Below are 25413 nucleotides of genomic sequence, written 5' to 3'. Positions count from 1 at the left end.
AATATATGGTAATCAAAGTAGCTACTAAGTTTGCCTGATTGTATGATGTAAAGAAATTCAATACATTATCTAGTCATTATGGAAATGAATAATGAATGGAACCTATTCTTGGTCCCATTCCCCTACCCATCACAGGAAGAATAATCACTGTAGAGATGACTGTTGGCACAAAACTTGGAAAGCAAAGTTTAAAAGCACTGAAAGTTGCTGAAAATAGTTTTAGCTTTAATAGGGAAAAGGCTTACAGCTCTGCATTGTGATGATCACTACTACATTATTATCACCTCTGTTTTATGCTCAGCTTAAATGCAATTGATGTGGGTGAAAATCTCTTCCTGGCAAAAGCATAATATACTTAGATTTTCTATTTAGAATGAGACTCAGTCCCTAGAAATAATGACAACCACCAGCACTTACATAAATGCTAACACTTTACACTAGTTAATTTGCTAATTCACACAACATCCCCGGGAGGTAAGCCCATTTCATTCCATCCTATTATCTCTGCTTTAGTGATGAAGGTTACACAGCAAATCAATGGTATGATAGGAGATTATAATGCAAAGTTAATGTCTAAATGTCAGGCCTGCTTTGTTCAGAAGTAGACGTTGGATGCTCCCAAGCTGCTCTTCATTTCCTCACTAAGATGACGATGGCCCACTAGCATATCCTGTCTCTCCATGAGGAGGCTGGCCCGAGAAGTGCTGAAGTTTTGTCATGATGCCTTTCTGGGTTGTACTATCATCTCTTGACTATTTCCCGGTAGTCTGTGGTCAATACGCAGCAGAACTTTCTTGCACCCATAACCTTGGCCTCATTAATAAGACCTTGTGAGTGCACTGAGCAAACTAGTCAGAAGCTTAAAGCGTACTCAATGCTTCAGAATGCAATCATATTGCAGAAAGGTGAAGAAGCAAAAGGCTTTCTACTTGCAGATACATCTGAGTGATGGATTATTTGGGGAATCCTTTTGAAGATACCATTAAAAGATCCATTATTTAATTTGTGATATGGATCACAATTCAGCTAAAAAATGTGAAGATAACACTCCTGGATAAAGGGCTTATTACTTAGATGGAACAGGTTTGCATACAGATTAGTTTGGGACTTCTTAGAAGACATTTAAAACTTAAGCTACAACCAGATGATTCCCATTTCATTGCAAACATTAAAACTTCAGTTTTGTTCTTAGATACAAGAATGATGGCAGGATTCCCATGGGGTCCTGCCAGCTCTCTGAAAGAAGGTGGTACATTGGGGATCCTACAAACTGAAGTCAACAGGTATCTGTGCTTCCCTCCAGGAACACCTCTGACATCCTGTAGGATAACCATTACCTAGTGGATCACCACCAAAACTCCAGCATCACAGTATTAAATGATAGGATGTGAGGATTCATATCAACTTGCAATTTGCTGGTGGCATTTGGTGTGAGAAAATGCTTTTGAGCCAAAGCAAACTGACTAAAGGACATTAAAGCTTTTGGACAGTGGCATGAGCACTGGTTCAGGATCCACACTTGGCCTTATAACAGATAGAAAAGAGAACTATTTTAGATTTTCTTTTTCTGTCCTTTTGATCTCTTCCGTTTAGGAGCCTAAGAGGTTCCTAACATAATAAGATAATTACATGAAGAAGCAATTCTGTAAAGGTCACAACTTATATTTTTGAAATGTCAACCTACAATCTTGTTTATGAAGAAAAAGCCATTAAAAACAATGGCAACATTGCTGATCTAAACTTTTAAAAATTAATTTCCAGTTCTTTATATTTATGTTAAAACTAATTTTTCATAAAACATATATTTGTATCATAAAGTTCTACAGATCAAGCCATAAGTGGAATAAATGAATCTCATAAAGTAAACATATACATGCACACACACACTTTCTTTCACAGGCACACACACTTCTGTATTTCCATATGTATACATAGATTTTCTATCTGTCTTCACATTATAATGGCTAATAATTTAGTGATAACAAATTTTCATGCTCAAGACTGACTTCATCTTGGAATAAGAGATTGAAATACCACTGAGTGGATTATTTGAAACATAACTTCTATATTTATGGTATTCAATACTAATGGACCTTTCAAGTCAGCATCACATTCATAGAAGAAGAACTCTTCAGTATAAGCTGCCACCACAGTGTTTTTTTTTTTTTTGGACTTTTTTTAAAATTTATTTATTTCTTTATTAATTAATTAAAGATTTCTGTCTCTTCCCCACCGCCGCCTCCCTTTTCCCTCCCCCAATCAAGTCCTCCTCCCTCGTCAGCCCAAAGAGCAATCAGGGTTCCCTGCCCTGTGGGAAGTCCAAGGACCACCCACCTCCATCCAGGTCTAGTAAGGGGAGCATCCAAACTGCCTAGGCTCCAAGGACACCTAAGGTCATGCTCAACTTCCTTAGCGATCAGGGAAATGCAAATCAAAGCAACTTTGAGATATCATCTTACACCTGTCAGAATGGCTAAAATCAAAAACACCAATGATTGCCTTTGCTGGAGAGGTTGTGGAGAAAGGGGTACACTCATCCATTGCCGGTAGAAAGCACCACAGTGTTTTTGATCTTGAACTCAAGTTTTTTTTAAAGACATTATTCTTGAGAGGACAACAGAGGCACATTACATTATCATATCATTGATATCATTGACATTAGATATCATTGCTGTCAGAGGGAACAGAGTAATTGGGGTGATTGTGAAACTGATGGCAGTTCTTGTTTGGAAACAGATGGAGGAAGTAGGTGGTGTGCTATATGATTTGAGGACTTGATAAGAGCTACTCAGAATCAAGTTCATTTCCCAGTCTAACAGAATTTGGTAAGCAAACCCAAGCTGATTCTCCTTATTTGTGAGAGACACATTTTTGAAATAAACTCTTACATGTAGGTGAGGAACTTCTGATGCTACTACTGAGGTTGAAATCTTTAAAGAGTAGCGTTGAAGAGAAGAGTATACTTTTACAAAGATGCATGCTATGGAGGCCAGTGGTCTTCAGGGAATCTTCCAGATCTTTTCCAAAGGAGAAGTTAAGCCCATGTCTTGGCTTTAATGTGGTTCTGTGCCTTCTATTAGGTTACCTGTTTAAACTAATGGCAAAGCTATTCTTATTGTGGAGCAGGAAGCTCCACGCCTTCTCTAAGCAAAGGTACATGTGACATTCATCTCTAAACCTTATTGAGTACTGTAGTAAATGAATTAAACACACTGTCATACTAACTGTTCTAGAATCCGCTCAGACAATTATTTATTTAGTGACTATGCAAACAACACATAATGTAGAAAATATACAAATGTCATTAGGTTTTAGATCTCTACCCAAACCTATGTCAATAATTTTGTTGTTTTTGTAAATGCCAAGTAAAATGACCAAAGACTAAAGACAGATCAGGTATAGCCCAAAACTAAGAGGACAAAAGTCAGACTAGAAGCCTCAGTTTGGCAGTATGCAACCTGGGTGTGTGCAGTCAAAGCTCTAATAAAGAGTATTCCCAGGACTCTATCTTTCATACTATATGTATGATCAAGTCGAGACTGAAACTATGAGAAAAAGGGTTAAGTCCACTACCAATTCCTCTCATAGTGTAATGTGCCTCTGTTGTCCTCTAAAGAAATATTAAAAAAAAAAAAAAACGAGTTCAAGATCAAAAACACAATGATGACAACTTATACTGAAGAGGATGTGGGATAATGGGAATGCTCCTCCATTGCTGGTGGGGGTGCAAACTGGTACAGAAACTCTGGAAATCAGTATGACGATTTCTCAGAAAGTTAGGAAACAATCGAACTCAAGATCCTGCAATATTGCTGTTGGGTATATACCCAAAAGATGCTCTATCATACCACAAGGACATGTGCTCAACTATGTTCATAGCAGCATTACATTATTTGTAATATCCAGAACCTGGAAACAACCTAGATGCCCCTTAACTGAAGAACGGATAAAGAAAGTGTGGCACATTTACACAATGGAGTATATACAGCAGTAAAAAATAACGACATCTTGAAATTTGCAGGCAAATGGATGGATCTAGAATAAAACATGTTGAGTGAGGTAACCCAGGCCCTGAAAGACAAATACAATATGTATTCACTCATAAGTGGCTTTTAGTCATCAAACAAAGGGAAACCATTCTACAGGCCACAACCCCAGAAAAACTAGATAGCAAAGAGGACCCTAAGAGAGGCATATATGGATCTACATAGGAAGGTGAAAAAGACAAGATATATTGAGTAAATTGGGAGAATGGGGGTGATGTGAGAGGGTAGAAGGAGCAAGGGGAGGAGAAAGGAGAGTGGGAAAAATGTATAGATAAATAAAAACAATGAAAAATACCTCGAGCTCAAACTAGACATGCAATGTGTTGTTTTTACCCTTTTCTTGTCAAAATTTTGTTATTAAATGTCTGTCATTAAATATATTATTTTTCTGTTATTAAATATAATACTGAAAACACAATTTTGAATGGCCATATATTCATTTTATATTATGCAAATATATCATAATTTACAAGAAACTTCTCTTCTGAATAATATTTAAGCTGATCCCAATATTTTGCTACTATAATAGTGTAGAAATAGTGGAGGAAATGATCATCCTTATAGATACACCCATATGTATGCTCTATATAGAACAGGCATTCCTAAGGTATGCAGAAGTAACCTCAAATGGCATTAGAGACTACTGCATTAATTTAAATCCAATTGGAAGTACATGAATTTGTCTTATCTCTTTGGGTAATAACCTTTTAAAATATGCTAATATAAAAAGTGAAAAATGACATATGATTTATTCTTTTTGCATTTTTTTCAAATATTAGTAAGGTGGAACTTTTCATTTATTTATTTTTCCTTTGCATGTTGGCCTTGTCCTTTGACAGTTATTGTGCTTAAGATAATAACTGGTTGAAGTATATATTAGAAATATTTTCCTTAGTTTGTTATTTGCCTATTGTATATTGTGAATTTTTAAGACTGTATGGTTTCATTTTTTTAATACTATTTTTTTTTTTTTTGTAGGAAGGTAAGGCCTGCCAGGCTGAGAGGAGCCAACCAGGATTCTGGCACTATCAGAGGTCCTGATTGTGTCTAACCAATGAGGGATGACCAGATGCTGCCTGGGGACCTAGCAATGGGCATTTCTCAGAGGTTTTGATTGTGCCTAGCCAATGAGGGGGTGATCATGTGATGTCAACACCTGGGTGCTAGGAGGGCATGTAAGTCCACCCCCACCCCTGGCTATTAAATAAACCAGTCTGCTGAATGCCTTCATTCTGATTCCTGATGTGCCTTCTCACTTCGTCCCTCAAGGAAGATCTTAGGGCACAGCTACAAATTTTATGTAATTAAATCTATCAATATTTACATTTTGATATCTTCTTTTATTTTCAGATTCATCTAATAGACATTTGTCTAACAGACATGTCTCTATTATCCAGACATTTGATAGGTATCAAGTCATGACTCTTTATGGTCTTTAAAGCTTAATCCATTCATATTTAATTATTAAAATTATCTTCAATTTATTTTGTTTCACAATTCCAGATAAGCTTTTACACTATTTTGTTTTTTGTTTTATTTTTTCTTTACAAAGGACACAGGTTATTCTATCACAATTTGCTGACTAATCATCAATTACTATACAGACTCATTATATCTTTTTTATTATATATTAAAAAATATTGGAGTTTCTATCATTTTGGCATTAGTATTATTCTAAATTTTTATATAAATGCCTTCTAATTTCATTATTTGAGCATAATAATCATTTCTCTTTATCATTATGATTATTGTTTCTATTGCAATAATTATTTGGCAGACATGTTCTATGTATCCCCAATAGGTCTGGAATTATAATACCCTGGCTTCTGTCTCTTCAATGCTTGGATTATGAATGTGAATTTTATGATATGTTTCAGTGCCTGTGGAAGTTAACTCTCCATTATTTATATTTTCATTTAAAATATACACTTTGGCTGGTGGTATGGCTCAGTGGTAGAACAGTTGGCTATCATGTGAAAAGTTCTGGGTTTAATTCCTTAAATCACACACACACACACACACACACACACAAATACTTTTGAGGCATAGTTCAGTAGTGGACATCATGTTATAATGATAAAGCATCCCTAGTGACAACTCAGTATGCAACTGTCAGTGTACTGATGCTCAGGTCCATGTGTGTGTCTGAGTCTGTGTATCTGTGTATGGTTTCAGGATGGAACAAAGGGCCTCATACATGCTAGGCAAGTGCTTTACCATTGACACAGGGTACATCCCCAACCACTTTTAGGAATTTCCAGGCTTCTCATTTCCTTGAAAATTCAACAAGGCCTTCCTTTACCCCGCACTGCCTTCTAATCAGTTTTTCTGATAGCTTGGCAATTTTTCTTTGGGAAGTAGAGCAGAGTCTAGAAGTCTCCAAAAGAGCATCATCAATTATAGCTAGACAGGAAGTTTTGTTGTTTTGCCCATCAAAAGTGTGAGTAACTGCAATTAAAGTTGTAGTCTTGTTACCTATTGATAAAGTCTAGTGCTTCCAATTTGTGAATTTCATGTTCTCATATTTTGCAGTATGTTTCAAATTTTGGACATCTACCAGGTATTAGTTATCACACTACATTGACCTGCTTTATTCCAGTGGAATTGTATACATAGGATGTTATGCAAAAATGCATGTGCAAGAGCCAGTCGATTACCTCTCTGCCCAATAATTAAAGAGTTCTGGGCTACCTACTCTATTGTCAATGATACTGCAGTGTTTTTGAAGCTAGAAACAGGCAACATTGTGTAATCCATATGCTTTATTACATGAAAATAAATCCATGAAAAGAAAACAGGAACCTAGATTACTGTGGTAGTTCAAGTTGGCAGAAGAGTGGAAAGTTATTTTAATGATGATGGTAATGGAAAGCAATAATGTTAAAACAGTTCAGAGGCTACTGTGACTATAGACACACAACTCCCATTAACTATAATTGGAGTTAAGCACATGTAATGATAACAAAATAGACCCTTAAATGCCTTTCCAATTGGAAAATAAGCAAATGCATTCCGAGAAACAGCATGCTTTTGTGTGGAAACTATAGTATTCTAATTGAGATGCACAAATTATTTTCACATTGATATTGCTGAAGATATGATGTTGGTAGTTTTTCTATGTATATGTATGTATAGCAGATATAGATCTGCTATAAGCAACGTCTGTACAAAGAATGTCTTTCCTTTTCTTAATGCTCAGCATTTGTTATGTTATTAAGGGAAAAGTCTCAATAGTTGCAATGGATTTATTAATTCAGGAGCTTGTTATCAGCATGAAACTCTGCTGTGCTAGGGGAAAAACAAATTATATTTTATAAAACTGCAGTACTGAGATTAAATCACCTTTCTGTATTTCACTTTCTTCTTATCCTCTCTGCCAGGTAGTAACTCTCTATCTCTATTATGAACCTCATATTTTGCAAACTACCAAGTCTTGTAGCAATATAAGGGTACATTATCAAACAAACTCAATTATAGTAACTTTAGGAAGATGGAAATATAAGATAAAAGTAAAATCACACAGTACAATAATATTACTTTAAGGCATTAAAAACTTAATCCATATTAAGCTACAAATGTAGAATCTATGTGATTTTTACTTTCATCTTTCACAAACATGGAGCTTTTACAACATATATACTCAACTTGTTGGTATTTTAAATGGCTGACATTTACATAATTGATAACTTGGGTATTTCAAAGGATCTTAGAAAGCTGTGGTGCAGATAAAAGAAAATCAGTATACTATTCAGTATTTCAGCTGCCACTGACCTTGCTATTGATTATCTTTGGATTCAATGTCACAGCTAGTGAATAGATTTTTTTAAATGTCGTTGGCTTTGTACATTAGTCAAGCATTATATTCACTTCTTTACTAGAGAATGAAAATAGGACCTAAGTCAAATGTTCTCTCTGTGAGGATGAGAGTCTATGAGAACATCTGCATATCTAGAAAATATGGAAAATACAAACTAACATACTAGGAAAAGTTTTACAAGAAATTCTATAAGTGAAACTCATGCTGTGCAGGGCCAGCATCATAGTGGCTTATAGGAGCTGTTTCTTAAAAATTATTAATAAAGTCATCATCCAGTCACTAGCCATGAATCACATACAGATCCTTGAATTCACCTTCAGCTATGCTACTTACATAGGGGGCATACATCTTTTCCATTAATACAAGGAAAAATTTCTTTCTGTCCTTATCTAGCTACAAATTGTTACTGCATAAACTATCCACCTGGTAATAACAGGTAACCTTATACATTACTTGGGTGGGAAGAATAAATGTATCAATAACAATAACATTAAATTAATTAGGTGTTTCATGTTGCATCTACTTCATTTTAAATGCAGTTCCGGCTCCAACGAGAGAAAAATTACATCTCTTGAAAGTATGAGTTAGAGGTCATGCAAAACTTTACCCTCATTAGGACTTAAAAGATAGGTGGGATTTAAACAAAAAAGAAATAGAAAGATAGCTGTCAATTTCTGATTAATAAAAATGTAGGTTTTAGTTCTTTATATTGCAGACCATTCAGTTATGCAAATTTTTCTCTTGGGAAGTACAAAACGGGAATGAATATATAAAAGGAAAATTGGAGTAACTATACATCTTAACTTGCTTTTCCCTATGGAAAAGATAAAATGACACAATGAAAGGAAAGGAACTGTTTGTATTTGTAGCTGTCAGGACTAAGATGCAGTGATAGCTATTTCTATAAGGATGTTATTTTAATTTCAATTCTGGTTCTTAAAAACAATTTTTAAGTATTTATACATAAGGTCACAGTTCTATCTTGGAAGGGTGGGAAAGACCAGCAGAAATGGGATTCTTTGAAGTCATCTAAAGAGGTTGTTGAATTCAGCTACATAGCAGTAGCGAGAGTGACCATAGAAGGGATGATCAAGGTGAAGATTACAATGACCTGGGCCAGAGTGTTTGGCAGGGTAAGATACTGAGTAGCCATTTGGTTTGGTGCTGAATAAACTAGCTAGTAAATGGCTCTGCGATCCAGGGTCAACTCATTATTATCACCTGTCATCTGTGTGACTTTCTACTTCATGGGTGACATAGATCCCTGTAACTAAGAATACTTGCCATCAGCCATTTCTCCAACTTTGATCATATGATGGACAATCCTCTGTCATTCTCCATGGCAGTTGTTTGTGATCTGCCTGAGGTTTGTCGCTGATATGCTGACCTAGAATACACTCACCTGTCATCTGCTTTTGTTTCAAATCACTCTAAGGCTTTACATCTAGTCTTATTGTTTTTAACATGTGCAAGCTTGCATTTAGGTTTGGATTCCCTATTTCTAGATGATGGTGATGGTGGAGGTTTGATAGCACTCAGTCTAACTGTAGCTTAAATGTGGGAAATGCGGAGGGCAGTAAATACCCTGGTTTCAGTATTAAAGCAGAAATGCCGGTCCTTCCTCCTACATACACAATGTGTCCATCTCCCCAAAGACCATATCACAGTAAGAAAGCCCTGCCTATGATTTTGAGAAGATGTTTAACCTACAGTTTACAATGCAAGAGCCAATAAACAGGTGTTCACATCAGTAATGATTCCCATGCTAGCCTGTGCTTAATTACTTAACCAGTTGTGTACACAAAGTCAACCTGTGTGGTTAATATTACAGACACATTAGCAGCTGTCCCATTGTTTCTAAAATATAAACTGTCCCTTACGGTTGAAGCTGGTCAGCAGTTGTTTTAAATATGAACAATTAAGAGAGTTAACACACAGCTTCTCAATTTCATATTCACAACTGTCAGAAAATCCTTTATAATTTTAATATCTAATGCAGCTCAAATACAACCTGAGCATTAGGACGGGGCTAAGTGAATAAAATGGCTACTAACAGCTTACTTTTTGCAGAAAAATTCTCAATGAATCATTTAAGCCTACCGGAACAATGCCAGCCCTCATCAGATCTAGAAAAGGTAAAAACACAAAAGGCTGTTTTTTCAGATGCTCTCTAAAACTCTGTTTATATTCAGTGCAGCATATAGGTCATCATGAGATTCAGTATAGCATGCTAGTTACATATAGTGGCATACTCTGTAGCCAGTCTAAATTATTATATAAATGCAAACATACCAGAGAAAGAAGCCCACATTTTAAAATGAAAAAGGCAAGTTACCAAGGAATATATAATATTCCTACTAGTGAAAACACAATTTATAATTTAAAAATATTTTTGAAGGACATGTACTCATAAAATGAGCAATAACTTCTAAATAGTGGGATCGTGATTTGTCCTTTAGGTTTTGGAGGGAGCTATATTCCCAGACAATGATTTTTTTATATTATTCCTCTAATACGTGAGATTGCTTTATCAACCTCCTCCCCTCAAGGCTCGGGGATCTATGCTGAAGAGCAGTTGGGAAGTGTCTAAGAGCCAGTAGTGGTGGATGGCTGCAGGGAAAGAGCATTTCCCAGACGCAACAGTACGGATACACATGCACACAGGAAAGGTGATAGTATGCAGAAGACCCATACAGGTTCAAATCAGATAAAATCCTAGCACTAAGAAGAGGAGGTGGTACAAAATCTCACTTCTAACCAAGAAGCTATTTGCAACTGATTCTTGATGGGAAAGGGGAAATCATTTTTTTTTTCCAATAGAGTGTCAATGAGTCTATCAACGATACTCCAGGCCAGGCCCCATGCTTGAGAATAGTTGACCTCATGCTTGAGAATAGATGGCTAGGACAAAATAGACGCCATGATTTCTTGTGCACTCTTAGTTTTATTTTGGTATTCTTCTTGTTTGCTTTGATTTTTATTTCTGTTTTTATCTTTTAGAGATATCTGTTTTATCTTTTAGGGAGCAGGTTGGGGAGAATCTGGGAGGATTTGAGGGAAGGAAAAGAATATGATCAAAATACATGTATGAAAAGGATATTAAATAAAAGTTCGAAAAAAGATGTCTGAGTCAATTCCTGGTTGATTACGTTATTACTTAAAATATTATAATGAAGAGGGGATATAAAAGGACAGCAAACAGGTTTCATTACCTGTTTTGCTTATGGACTTCAGAGCTTATAGGCTTTGTGATAGGAAACACAATTTTTAGAAGTTAAACAAATTTGTTTTCATACAATTATCATTTATAAATATATATCACATCTTAGATTCTAACTTGTAAAATTTTAAGTTATAAAAAGTGATTCAGCTTAAAAGACTGTCTCCACAAAGATTGGTTAGGACTTAAAAGAAAGGGAGGTATGCCTTTATTTGTGGAGAGCTTTATCTTACTGATAAAATCACATGAGATACCAAAAGAAATAACTAATTCAAACAGTCAAGACCTCTTTCCATAGATGGTAAATGACCCCGGGCCACTTTACAGAAGACATCCTATTGTGATGGCTAGTTTTGTTTATCAACATGACACATCTGGGAGGAGGGAACCTTAGTTGAGGAACTGCCTCCACCAGATGGGTCCGCTTGCATGTCTGTGGGGCATTTTCTCAGTCTCTAATTGATGGAGGAGAACTGAGCATGCTGTGGGCAGTACCATCCCTAGATAGGTAGGTGTGGACTGTATATGGAAAGCAGCTAAGTCTATCAGGGAAGTATGTCCTCCATGTTTTCTGCTTCAAATTCTTGCCGTGCTAGAGTTTTTGCACACTTCCCTTTGTGATGGAAAATGAAGTAATCCCGTTTCTCCCATAAAAATTGTTTTTGGTCACTGTTTTATCACAGCAACAGGAGGAAACTAGAATACCCATAAAGTGTAGGTGAAGATACAGAGCAGAAACAGCATTATTCTCTCTTAATCCACATATACAGTTATCATAACGGAGTAGGCAAAGCTAAAGGATACAGGCACGAGCCTTTGAAATTATTAGGGCAGACTACAAAACACAATTTTCTAATAAGATCCCGTTTACACTTACATGAGTGAAGCTTTGTCAATACCAATTTCCTCATCTCCAAATGGAGATAAGAATATTAATAAGATAGGGTATTAAGAGGATGGAATGAGATACATTCATACTTGCTCCACATTGATATTTAGATAGATATGAAGTATATGCATGTACACATGTAGCTGTACACATACACACATATCAATCAACAAGGCTCGAGTGAGAAATCATCTTTATTTATAATAGATTTCCACAGCTAAGCACATGGGTCAATTTCTCAGTGCATGGTCATATGGGTTTATATCTTTGTTCTGCCTCTTAATAGCTGTTTCTTCATTTGTATTCATCTTTGCCACCATGGAAACAACAATTAATATTAACTATCTACTTAACAGTATAGTTACAATGACTAAATAATGGAAATGGACCATGATGATGCCTAATATAGAATAAAACCTTAGTGTCTTTAATACATGCCATTGCAAGAGTCAAGTTTCACAGGTTTCAGTGGACAGATTTTACACATTTTGAAGTCTAGACAGACTAATTACAGCAATATGACAATTTTTAGCCACTTTTGGGACAATGAGAAAGGTTGCAAGCAGATGTTTGTAAAAATCTTTTTCACATTAGCCCATAAAAACAAAGATTTAATAAAGATCGGACAGGAAATCAGAATTTGCCAAAGTTCTCACTTTTTATTTATTTCACAAGTCATCACAGGCTAATATATTTTTATGCCCTTGGGAAGCAAGGAAAATCTTTTATAACTATATATTTATTTTTCTTATTGTCATCCAGTGTGTATAGAAATGTTGCCAGACTGCTTTCTATTACTTCTCTGCTTTAGAATTCCAGTTGTCTGAACAGATTTGTCCCTAAGGGTAGAAAGAGATTATTTCTAGAGATGCCAGCCTGGCTTGAATGATGCATCTAGTAAACATGGTCACTTATTTCGCCCCCGATCCTAGGAGAACAGTTTTACCAGGCAACCTACTGACCTTTCATTTGCTTTCCTGAGTAGTCTATTCACTGGAAAAGGTATGGGGGTTGGGAGTTTGCTTTTGTAAGTAGAGTCTGTTCCATGTTGCACATTACTCTTGCTATACAAAAATAAGCATGCAATTTACTTCAATTTTCATTTCTGAAGAGTGACTATGTGCCTTGCATTGTGCTACGATGATATAGCAATAAATGTGACAGTGTCTTCTTTGGTAGCTGTGATGTAGTGTCTGCAATCTTTTGGTTTAAAAATTAGTCTGACAGAGACGTGTTAAGGCTTTCTCTCTACCCTGTTACATAGTTCTCAAGGAGTTGGACTGATAACTCAAAGGCTATATTGGATTTGGATATTAAAACGAAAAGTCAACCTTCTGCATACAAAAATAATAAGAATCCAGTGAGAAAGCGGCCAAGATTAGGGTCTACTCTTTAGGAACACAGATAATTTCTTGCAGGAGAGAGGCATGACTGGAAGGAATTTCGAGAGTAGGTAATATTGTAATTGGCTAAAAAAGGTTAAGGTTGAACTAACTGAGAGGAAATGAATAGTCTAAGGAAGACATTGTATTAAGCAGACAAATCTGTATGTATCTCAAAAACTGCCAGTAGTGGCTAAAGACAAGGGATTATGGCCAGATGACTGATGCATCTTATGCACCACCTTTAAGGCTCCCAAATTTCAGATATGCAATAGGGAATAAATTGCAATATATAGTGTTATTTGATGATCATGGGGTAGGTTAATTTAAGAGAGGACAAATGAGAACTAGGGATTAATTGGACATGGGGATAAAGGAATGTCTAGTCTCACTGTATTTAATGGCCTGCTGGTCGTCTCTCCCATATGTTTTGAAGGCATCTCCAGCTTGACAAGTATCAAACTGAACTCATCACTTTTTTCTTGAAAGTACTTCCTCCTGATGCAAGTCCTATTTTAGCTGATGGAACCACCATTTTCACATATGTATAACACTATATATTACAATTTATTCCCTATTGCATATCTGAAATAGTGGGGGAGGGGGAGGGACAGGGGAGGCGGCTGGGGGGAAGAGACAGAAATCTTTAGTAAATAAATAAATAAATAAATAAATAAATAAATAAATAAATAAAAAAGAGTGATTTGGAACTCACTTGATGCATTGTAAATGAAACCATCACATACGAAAGGACACAAACTGAGATTCATCGTTTGTTGGTCAGATTCTGGAAATTACCAATGCTATTTAACAGATGAGCGCAGAAAGAGGAATCTTTGAAGAATATGGACAGTAAGTATTCAGAGATGCACAGAAAGAAAGTGCATATTACACAAAGCAAGGGGGAAGATTTTGAAAAAATGGAATAAGCAATAACATCATATACTGTAGAAAGATGCAGTAAAATAAAGACAGAAAACTATCAGATTTAGAAATATGGAGGTCATTAGAGACCTTAATGAGAGCAATTTCAGTGAAATAAGGCGAGCAGAAGCCAGACTGCAGAAGGTTGAGGAAAAAGTGGAGGCAATGAATATAACTTACACTTGCATTTTTTAAGACCCCGAAAGAGGTGATATTTTCTTAGAGCAAAATCAGTTACTTTAGGTCACTGTGCCTGACAATGTTCAGCATCATCTACAGCTGAAATGGTCATATATATTGATTGGACCATGGTGGACATCTGGCCCCACTATGGTCTGCTGATTCATAGGTTGCCTAGTAAGTAGAACATGGTCTGTGATAACAAGGTAATGTGTACTTGGGTAGTAAGCCAATTTAATATGAATAGAAAGGATATACAGAAAGAAGCGAAGCTCATTTTGTTTCTTAGGTGCCCAGAGTGAGTTTCTGTTGCACAGTATGAAAAAATATTAGATATTTCCACTTTCATAGCTAATGTTATTAAAATAGTCAGTGAAGCCTCCTATGCCATTTTTTCCAATGGTGAGTATTAAAGTTGTATTTTTCATTTATAAGGTATAGTAAAAACTATCAGCATAGGTATATCTTAGAGTAGTGAATTGACAATATCAAGGTTTACATATACATGTGTTTGCTTTTGCATTGCCTGAGTTATTCCAGTGTGTGCTACCATTTTACCTAACAGTGTAGGCAAATTATACATGAGAGCATGGGACATCATAGTCAACACCATGATCAGGGTGAAAGCCAATGTATTATGACACTGCAAAAATCATTGCGATTGTATTGCAACTGTTTACTCATTATGAACTGAATGGAAAATACACATTGAATAATTCTAATGGCTCAAATGAAAATGAATTAAATAGTCATGCAGATTTCAGTACTAACTTAGTCTCCATAGGAATAGTACAATTTTCCAAAGTTATTGAGTAGATACCCTATTTAAACCACACTTTGAAAGTTGCTCTCTATCAATTTCCTTTCAATAATGGACTCTGGTAATCTCAAATTCAATCACAATCACAAAGCCTTGAATTTACAAAGTGGGATTCTTTCCAGCCTAGTTATATCACACAGATTTGCTGCACACATCAATGAAGTGAAGAATATAGCTAGATAAGAAGCCACATCTTTCTAGTATTAAGCTTAGCATCTATGGACCATAAAAAGAATGTTGGTTTTATTTTTTATAAGTTATGTAGTTGTGTTAACTACAACAGAAGAAATTCACATTTCTTTTTGTACCTGTTGTCACTGGAATGGCCATATATTAGAAATGATTTTACATCAATTATTGTGGCTACCATAGGTTTCAATTCTCACTACAATGAGTTCACAATCTCTTTCATTACTCCTAAAATCTGGAAAATAGTGAACTGGCCAAATTAATCACTACTTTCCACCCTTCAAGTCATCTTCTAACCTGCCTTTGTAGGCTGTGTTCTCAAAGAGACAGTACTCCCCTGTTCAAAAGACCACCGTGGATTTGAAATAAGACTAATGTGGCTCAACCTTAACCTTAATTTGAAGTGGTTTTAAAAAAAGACAAAACTGTAAAGGAAATTGCTACAAGTTCACTTTCAGAAGGACTTCAGAGAGCTGATAGATTAAAATTCACTGAGGGATAAAACACATGAGGATAAAAGTGAACAGGTTCACACTAAAAAGAGTATCTCTGGGAGAATTGAATATATGCGTGATATATTTGGCTCTAAATTCTGTGGTAGTGAAAATGTCAAGGAGAAATTTGTAAAGTATACATTTTGTGGATTCTCTTTGTTTGTCCACAAATCCCATCCTATCCCACCCAATCTGATTTTTCCTGATTTTTGACTATCCCCATTGAATCTAGCTAGGCTTGCCTTCACAACTGTTCTATGAAAATGGCTAGCTATATATAGGTTAGATTTTTATATACTGTCTCCTCCATTCCATTAAAAACTACTAATCCTTGAAAACACAAATAGAATAACATCTTCCTTAACCTTTAACCTTCACTTATCTTTCTTTCCTCTTGATTCTATGACACAAATATACTATGGATGTTACAATTCAGCTTTTAATTTAAAGACAGCTTCATACTCCTCAATATCATTTTGGGCCTGACCTTTATGAGAGGACAGAATTGGGATAGGCCAGAATGCATCTCTTCTACCTCTTGATGAACTCTCTCAATACAAAGCAGGCATGAATCAAGTGCATATTGACTCTTTTTCTTAGTAAACTTTTAAGAGTATTTATAATTATAATTATGTCCCTTGTTCCCATATATACATATTTGTGTGTACAATAAATAGTTTACAAATGCTATGTTTTCAATAGAGACTTTTACTGTGAGTCTAATTGTAAACTGTCTAGAGATAGCCTTGCATTTTTAGAAGAACAGAGAGAAAAGGGTAATATGTGTGTTTAAGTTGTGAAGTAGTGCATAAAATGACATTTAGCGATTCGGAGTGTTCCAGTGTTGACTACATAAAAAGAGACAATGAATTGAAGTGAAAGAGACTTCCTTGGAAGGCTCTCTCCTGACCGACCATATTACAGTCTCATTTTGAGATGCTCCATTTTATCTATTCTGAATTTTATTCACAAAGAACTATAGCCATAAATATCAAAATCTCAAGACCAACGCAAAATTTGTACACAACACTTCTAATGGATTCTGTCAAGATTACTGAACTACTTTTGGTAAGATGCTTTAGTAGCAAACACTTTCTTATGGATTAGAATAAAATAAGTGGTTTAGGAAAATCCCACTATTTCCATACGTGTAAGATGTAAAGCATAACAAAATTTCATAAATAAAGTATAATTCTACAAAAATACAGGGAATTTTCTACAATGGCTGCATTTACAAATAGGCTTACTTTGAATCCATATCATACTCTTACAGTAAATATTAATAGTTTTCTCTAGTCTTCATTTTCCTTGACCTTGCTGAAGCTTTTGACATTGTTAACAATTAATCCAGGCACAGAACTCTTCTTTCAGCTTGTATATCATTACTTCTCCTTCATCTTTAAACTACCACTTTGATTGGTCTATGCTTTAAAACTACAGTTCTTCCCTATGTATAAGTGATCTTCTGGGTATTATTCTTTGCCCTTTCACATATTATTCTATTTATTTTTCATGAGCTAATTTTCATGGGTATATCCATCTATGTGGAAAACTTCAATTATTCTTCCTTCTGCAGGGTAATGGATATAAATTCTGTATTTCCTAGGCTCTAAGTTATAGCTTCCATCATCTTTCAATATTTTTCCTGATTGTACTAAAGCTATCATAAGTAAACTAGACAGATTTCTTCTTTTTTCATTTGATTTTCCCCTTTCCACGTTTCCTTGTTTTGACCATGTGGACCATGTTAATTGTTGAATTGTTTCTCTTTAAAATTCCTATTTTGAGTATTTAACTACTTATATATAAGAATGAAATTACTTTATTTTGAGGTGATAGCATCTTTGTTGAGATAGACAAGATAAACAAAAGTATTAGACTGAGTATGGTGTAACCTCAGTATTCATGAGACAAAGGCAGGAAAATTAGGAGAACTAGTCTAGGCTACGCTACAACAGTAAGTTTGAAGCTAGATGTGGCTATATAGAGAGGTGTTAAGGCCAGTAATGCCTGCATAGCAAGACTTTGTCTCAAAAAATTAAATCACTAGCATGGCACGCAATAACTTAAAATTCATATCATTACAACAAGGAAAAAGTTGGAAACATACATTAAAGGAGAGTAACATTTGTGCATGAGGAAAGAATCAGTTTAATGTTTCTACCCATAAAATTACCAGAAACTAGGAGACAGGCCTAAACCAGGACCCTTCCTGAGGAAGCATGGCCAGGTTCATACCTTGATCGCAGTTTTCCAGCATCCAGAACTAAAAAAAATGTTACATTGTGTTTATGACACTAGGAATGTTGTTATAGTAGTCCTAGAAAACTAATATATCCATTCTACACCAAAACATAAAATGAATTAATACACAAATAAATAATCACAGATATCTTTTTCTAGTTAGCAAACAAGTTATTCATAATTATTGAATCTTTTTTATTTTTTGAGACAAGGGGTTATACAGCCTAGTTTGGCCTTGAAGTCATACTTAACCTACCTGATCCTCATATGTGCTGGAATTATATACCATTCCTGGCCCATTCTTGGATCTGTTTCCTCATTATCATGCTCATTAAGCTACTCCATGACAGGTTTTTACTCTCCTATTATCACACTTCCCTTTAAAATTAAAATATTTATTGTTATTTGTGTGTGTGTGTGTGTGTGTGTGTGTGTGTGTGTGTGTAAGCATGTGCCACAGCTCACAAGTGCAGGTGAGAGGACAACTTTCAGGAGTTTGTTTACTCTTTCTACCACGTGTTCCAGCTATAAGGCTTGGAGGAGAAGTCCTTTTTTCCACTGGGCCATCTCTCTGGTTGCTATTGCCTACATTCATAGATAAGACTCTTAATATATCTTTCCTGCCTTTGGCCTTACCCTCATTAAATCAACCTTTTACATTGTTAGGAAATGGTCACTCTGATCACATTCCCAAAAGTTATATCTTGAAATGGTTCCTCACAATATCTACATGATTTCCTAGTTTTTGTATATATATTCCAGCAATGCTAAGCATTTGACTCTTCCTTGAATATGTTTCCCATTATCCACCTCTTTATTGGATCATGCTCCTTTTTTTTTCATTTCTTACCCAAGAAATTCTGAATTATTATTAAGACTTGACTTGAGGTTTATACTGTGATTGTCCCTGCCTAATCCCTTCCCTTTTCACTATTAACTGTACAAAGGTAGAAACTTTTATTTCACCTATTTTTGTGGTACCTAGAATATAATAGGCATAGGAATTTATATATACGTGAATACACAAGTGAGCACACTCTTTTGTTTCTCCCAAGAGAAAGTAAAAATATTATAAAGTGCAACATACATTTGAATAATTAAGTGTGTGTGTGTGTGTGTGTGTGTACCCATGCATGTATGTTTGTGGCATGAAAAGTATTTGTTTGTCAGTCAGCCTCCACTGCCTTTTCTGGTTAAGATGGGAAATCATATGTGTCTTTTATAGTTGCACATCTTTTAAATCTTTCATTGCACTTTGAAGCCTTCACTATAAAAGGTCCATGGAAATCAATTATTTCAATGGTCATTATAGGGCAGAGGATTAAATTCATCTTTTCATTCTTTAATTTTTTTTTTTTTAGATCTGTCAACTCGCCTTAGTTATCTTGTGGCAGAATCACAGGCAGTCAATTTGCTCTTCCTATCTATAGTGATACCTGAGAAACAAAACCTCGGCGTTCTGCAGAATACCTATTGCATCTTTCTTCTTCAGTAACAGAAATCCTACTTGATAGCATTCTATTTTATGGAGGAAAGGGGTTAAGTGATCCTCATTTTATAGTAGGTTGTATAGGACAACAAACCCTTCACTCCCCTGTCTCCAAACCCTTCAGTGACTTCAGTCATCCACATTCTTATAGGTAGCATGTGCTTGAGATCATCTTTATTATCTTCACATGGTAAGAAGACGGTGCCTAGGAAATCAAATATCCCTCTTCTTGCTCCCCAGGTAGACCTAGAGCACCAACAATACACACAGAATCTAGTTAACACATCACAAGAAAACATACTGCCAAGAAAAATTCAGTGCTTTCTTGTGAAAACAGTAGCAAGTCCCTTCGGAACACAGCATTGAAACTGTTCCACTAAGCCTTTAATATGAATTTGCTCAATGGGACTGTGCATACAGGTGTACAACAATTATTAGATTTGATATCTGAATGAGCTCAGGTTCCCATTAGAGCTTGACTGCTTCAATGACCCCATTATTTTGCTTCCACTGCTCCCCGAACTGATCAACTTAATTATTCTGACTAATGAAACATTTAGGACATGAATTTCTGATTTGTTTTAAACCATGTGGGACACCTAAAAGTGCTTCACTTAAAAGAATCACAATATAGAAGAAATGACTATGAGGATATGTTAGAAAGTGCAAGTAGAGCAGAACCATGACCCATGATGGGCACACAGATAGTTTCCTTTCCTAAAAGCAATGTGGCTGTGGTCAGGAGCGGAGAGGAGGTGGAAATTAAATTAGTATTCTCTGTTATAAAGCATTCCAATTTGTAATGTAACTAATGTTCAAAAGGACAAATAAACTACTTTGCAGAGCCAGCCAATCACAGACATTCTTTCATAAGGATAAAAAAGAGAAGTCAGAAAGTTGGACCACCTTCAGAGTTGATGTATAAGGAACACAGTCTCTTATTAGTTGAATGCTAAGGTCAAATTACAGTCTTTAATATAAAGAATTATAACCTTTAAATATTGGATTTAAGTATTAAGTATAAGCAACATGATATATCAGCAATTGTATATCCTCAGAATAAAAAAAATCATCTTGAGAGAGAAATATGTCATAGTTGATTTATAATTGGTCTCTTTAAAAGCAGCTCCAACAATCCCTATTACTTTAGCTTTCATTGATGACTCTTAAAAAGCTGTGTGTTTACCTAAAGGAAAAGAAAGCATTAAATTGTCACTGGTCCCTCAAGTTTTACAGATGCCAGTTTATCTCGCATCGGTGAAAGCATTTGTCCTTTAAATGAATGGAACTGACATCCAAATGGTCCCACTTTGCCCCCTGCCTCCTTTCACTAATAATATGGTAAGGGCAGCTGAGCCTGTAATAAACGTGTTTGTGTCCAGCCATATTCCCATCACTTAACAATCTAATTAGACTCCTTTAAAAATAATAAATAAATAAATCAAGGAGGAAGGGAAGTCACAAGAGAGTAGCAAAAGTTCCTGCTTCCAGGCACTCCCGGGCATGAGCCTTCACTTCGCACTTCTGCTCAAAGTACCGGATTTGACAAAGCACACAGAAAAGTCAGAGATGAATCTCTTTACCCAAACTGTATGACAGGAGTCAATAATGATTCCTGCACACAGCTACAATCTTACCCATCAGAGATGAAAGTGTGAGGGAAAACTTTCAAGCTATTCCTTACAATCTTTTATTAAAGAAGAGTGTAAAAATACATTTGCCTTCGTGGGGCAATTTTCCTTCTCCTGTTCAACTTAATCCATTTTAACAGTTGGCAGTTTAAATAACAGAAGTTACAGGCTGCCATGCACAGACACTTTGCATGCCACATGAAAGCGATGAATTCAGAGGCAGGAGCAAAAGCAGAAAGAACCTGAAAGAAACGAAGCCCTTCTTTTATATAAAAGAATTTCTTTAATAACAGCAGCCAGAAAAAAATTTCTCTAAGCTTGTGTTCTTCTATTGTTTCACAGAAAGCAACTATCATATCCCCTATCCCAACTCTACATGTACCAATGGACTGTCATAAACCAACAGCTTTCCCTTAATATTGCAATCATCATCTACTCTATTTTTAATGTACTCAAAACAAGTTTTTTATTGTATAATAACAGAGACAGTACTCTCTATATTTGAAATGTAAAATGATATATTTTAAATACAAGAATCCTAAAAGCAGCCTAACCATAACTACTATTTTTTTGCTAAATAAAATATTAACATTTTTTATTCATGTTTGAGTTAACATTTGCAATTCAGCTTTTTTGCAATATTTAAATGGAAATGCATAAGCTATGAGGAAATTTAAAAGAATAAAGCAAACTTTAAGACTGCTTTTTTCTTGAGTGCCTTATTATCCTTAATGTCCATATAGAATCCTTAAAATCCTTAATGTCCTTATAGAATCCTTAAAAAAATCTTTAAAGATCTCAGATTTGATATTAGATTTTATGACCCCTTTATTACCTGTTTGTACTGGCATTTCACTTGTATTTTAATAAATAAAGCTTGCCTGAAAATCAGAAAGTAGAACAGCTCCACTGCTCAGCCTTACAGACCAGGCAGTGGTAACATACACCATTAATCTCAGTAGCCACACTAGTTTGTCATAGAAACTGGGTTGTGCATGCCTTTAATCCCAGGGATGCATACCTTTAATTCCAGCCCTAGAGAGGATTATTCTCCTCCTGAAATTCACGGAGGCAGGATCACCATTTTTGGACAGAGGTAGATGTAAGAGACAGTGGCTGGCTGCTTTGCTTTTCAGATCTCCAGACAAGCTTTATTTATTAAAATATAAATGAAATGCCATTACACCTGTTTACTAAATATCTGTGTTCAACTTCTGTGACTAGATTTTGAATTTGTGAAAAATGGTCATTTAGAATTAGCGTATTTTTATTTATTTATTTATTTATTTATTTATTTATTTATTTATTTATTTATTTATTTAGGTTTTTCGAGACAGGGTTTATCTGTGGCTTTGGAGCCTGTGCTGTCACTAGCTCTGTAGACCAGGCTGGTCTTGAACTCACAGAGATCCACCTGCCTCTGCTTCCCGAGTGCTGGGATTAAAGACGTGCGCCACCAACGCCCGACTTAGCATAAGTATTTTTAAAAAGATTTATTTAGGAGCTGAGAGATGGATGGCTCAGGGTTTGCTGCTCTTTCAGAGAACCAGTGCAGGATTCCCAGTGCCCATGTAGAGTGGTTTTACAATTGTCTGATAACTGCAGCTTCTGGCCTCCATGACCACTACATGCACATATAGGCACACGTGCATGCATACACAACACATACACACACACACGTGCATGATAGTAAAGCTTTTAAAATAAATAAAAGAACTATTTCTTTGTGAGTAAATGCATATGAGTGTATGTGCGTGTAGCCACTTGTGTGTGGAGGACAGAGAGGGTGTCACATGTCTTCTATCACTCTCTGTATACTCTTTTCAGGCAGCCTACTATTGGGAAACTCCAATCTTCACGATTATACAGCAAGAACTCTTGGTTATGGGGCCTTTTCTTCAGCATCAACAGAAGTACATTTTTATAAAGTAAGTATTAGTATTCATAACATAATTCACAAGTTCCTAGTATATTTGGACTATAAATTATAGCTCCAAGAAGGGGAGGCAGTAAGTCTGTAGGTGTATGTTGGTACACAAAAACTAACTCCACACATACTTGTTTCATGCACTAATTTTGGTAGAAATGATGATGTCCATGTTTTAAGAAGGTCAATTAATAAGTACATCTTTTATAGGCCAAGAATGAATATTATCTTTGGAAGAAATAGATAGAAAATCAATACTAATTAGCAAGTAGATGTTAGTACATACATTATATTCCCATTGAGTTGTGAGATACTATTTTACTCTAGTTTTGTATCTCCCTCCATGTTTAGACTTCTCAGCTTTAAAGTATATTAAAGAAAAGCATATGCAGAATTTTTGCATCAAATGATCCCTGCAACATTTCATGCTCAAGGATTTGGTAATAATCAGTTCTTTAGCCCTCAATTGATCCTGTACAAAGAGAGTGAAAACTATCTACTACTTCATAATCAACTGAAAACTGCCCATAACTTTCTTTTCACAGCCTACACATTCTCAAATCCATCAATCCTACAGCAGAAAACAGGTCTGGTAGCACATCAGTTCTCAGTGCATACAAATCAATAAAGTAAAATGCATGCATATTTATAAGAAGTCTTACAGATTTGTATAATAGTTTGTGAATAACAAAAGAAACATAGAATTTTAGAGCTGAAAAGAAATTTATGGATTATTTAACTCAAGTCCAACCATTCATTATATAGACAATAACACTAATTTCCAGAGAAGAGAATTAACCTGTCATAAATATTCTATACAATAAAGAAATGAAACTGAGAGGGAGTGGGATGTAAGGTAATGAACCAGATAACCATAATTGGTCTATCATTCATTATTGGATAATTATATGATTCAACTTTGATAAAATGTATATTCATGAAGAAAGATAGTGAGAACATGACAGCCAATGATCATCTGATAATTCTAAATAATAATCATTCTGATGAAGTAATTAGGTAGCAGCAGTGAATTTGAAACTCCTACAATTTTATAGTAATGCAATATCCAATGATTTAGTTTAAAGTCTCTAGCTATAAACTGATATAAAGATTTGAGAGGAACTGAATATAATTGTATGGGCTAGCACCTTGGTGAGATACACTTTGGGATGAAGGAATAGCTATGGACTTAAACATATATGACTACATATTTGATGTTTGATACTGTACTTTCATTAAAAGGCATTAGCAATAATTAAGACTGAAAAGTTAAAAGCCTAGTGCATTGCCTTCTCAGGTAATTTCATCATGGTCTGCACTGCTGGCCAAAAGATATCAAAGCTATAGCATCACACTAATCCTTACCGTCATTGCTTTTGTCAATATTTGTCCTTACCTTAGCGCTATTAATGTATATTGTATGCTTTAGTGTTCAAATCACTGTCTACAGCATTTTGCTGTGAGCTGGGTATTTTTTAATTCAATGCTAACAGTCAGGTGAACAAGTTAAATGGGAGCTCTGTTTCATAAAGTCTGTTTCTACTTATTCCCCAGAATTTTTATGAGCTATACATTTTCCATAGAGGTATTAAGAAATTTTCTAGAAAGCAATACCTTTTGAGATGCATTCTTTATGTCATGTACTATTGGGTATCTATTTAAAAGTGATATTTACCACAATATTTTGACTTACATTAACTCTATAATTTTGTGCACAAATACCTTCCTAATCCAGATTTCTTACCAGTAGGACTAGAACAAAAGGAGATGGATTTTTATGTAAATGAGCCTCATCACATTTTGGCCCAAATTCCTATTACTTGAATATATCACTTTCCTTGTCTCAAACAAGACAGCTTTCCAATTAATCTATGTACAAGACCTATAAATATTAGTAACATTTCCTGATCCCTCTTTAAAATACTGGTTAGTTAGTGCATATACCTTTCCAATCTCAGTAATATTCCAGTAGTCATATGGAAGCTAGTCATACTGCACCTCAGTACAAACTCTTTGTTTCAGTGCTGGGTTTTGAATGCTGTGTCTTATACATGTCAGCCAAGCACATTATCAACAGAGTTACATTGCCAGGTTAGCTTCCATCACTTTTATCAATAAAATCTGTTTTCCTTAATCTTTGTGTATATGATGCTTGTGCATT

At 35.3% G+C, this 25413-nt stretch overlaps 1 protein-coding gene across 4 annotated transcripts in view; it reads right to left on the bottom strand.

Annotated features, from left to right (window-relative positions):
* The window catches only part of Diaph2 (diaphanous related formin 2), a 773854-nt gene that overhangs the window by 5996 nt on the left and 742445 nt on the right, over window positions 1–25413 (bottom strand). The window lies entirely within an intron of this gene.

This window comes from Alexandromys fortis, unplaced genomic scaffold (assembly GCF_014885135.2).
Source record: "Alexandromys fortis isolate MF-2015 unplaced genomic scaffold, M_Fortis_MF-2015_v1.1 scaffold_180, whole genome shotgun sequence".
Lineage (NCBI taxonomy): Eukaryota > Metazoa > Chordata > Mammalia > Rodentia > Cricetidae > Alexandromys > Alexandromys fortis.
The sequence above is the reverse complement of the archived record's forward strand: the minus strand, read 5'-3'. Positions and strand labels throughout refer to the sequence as shown.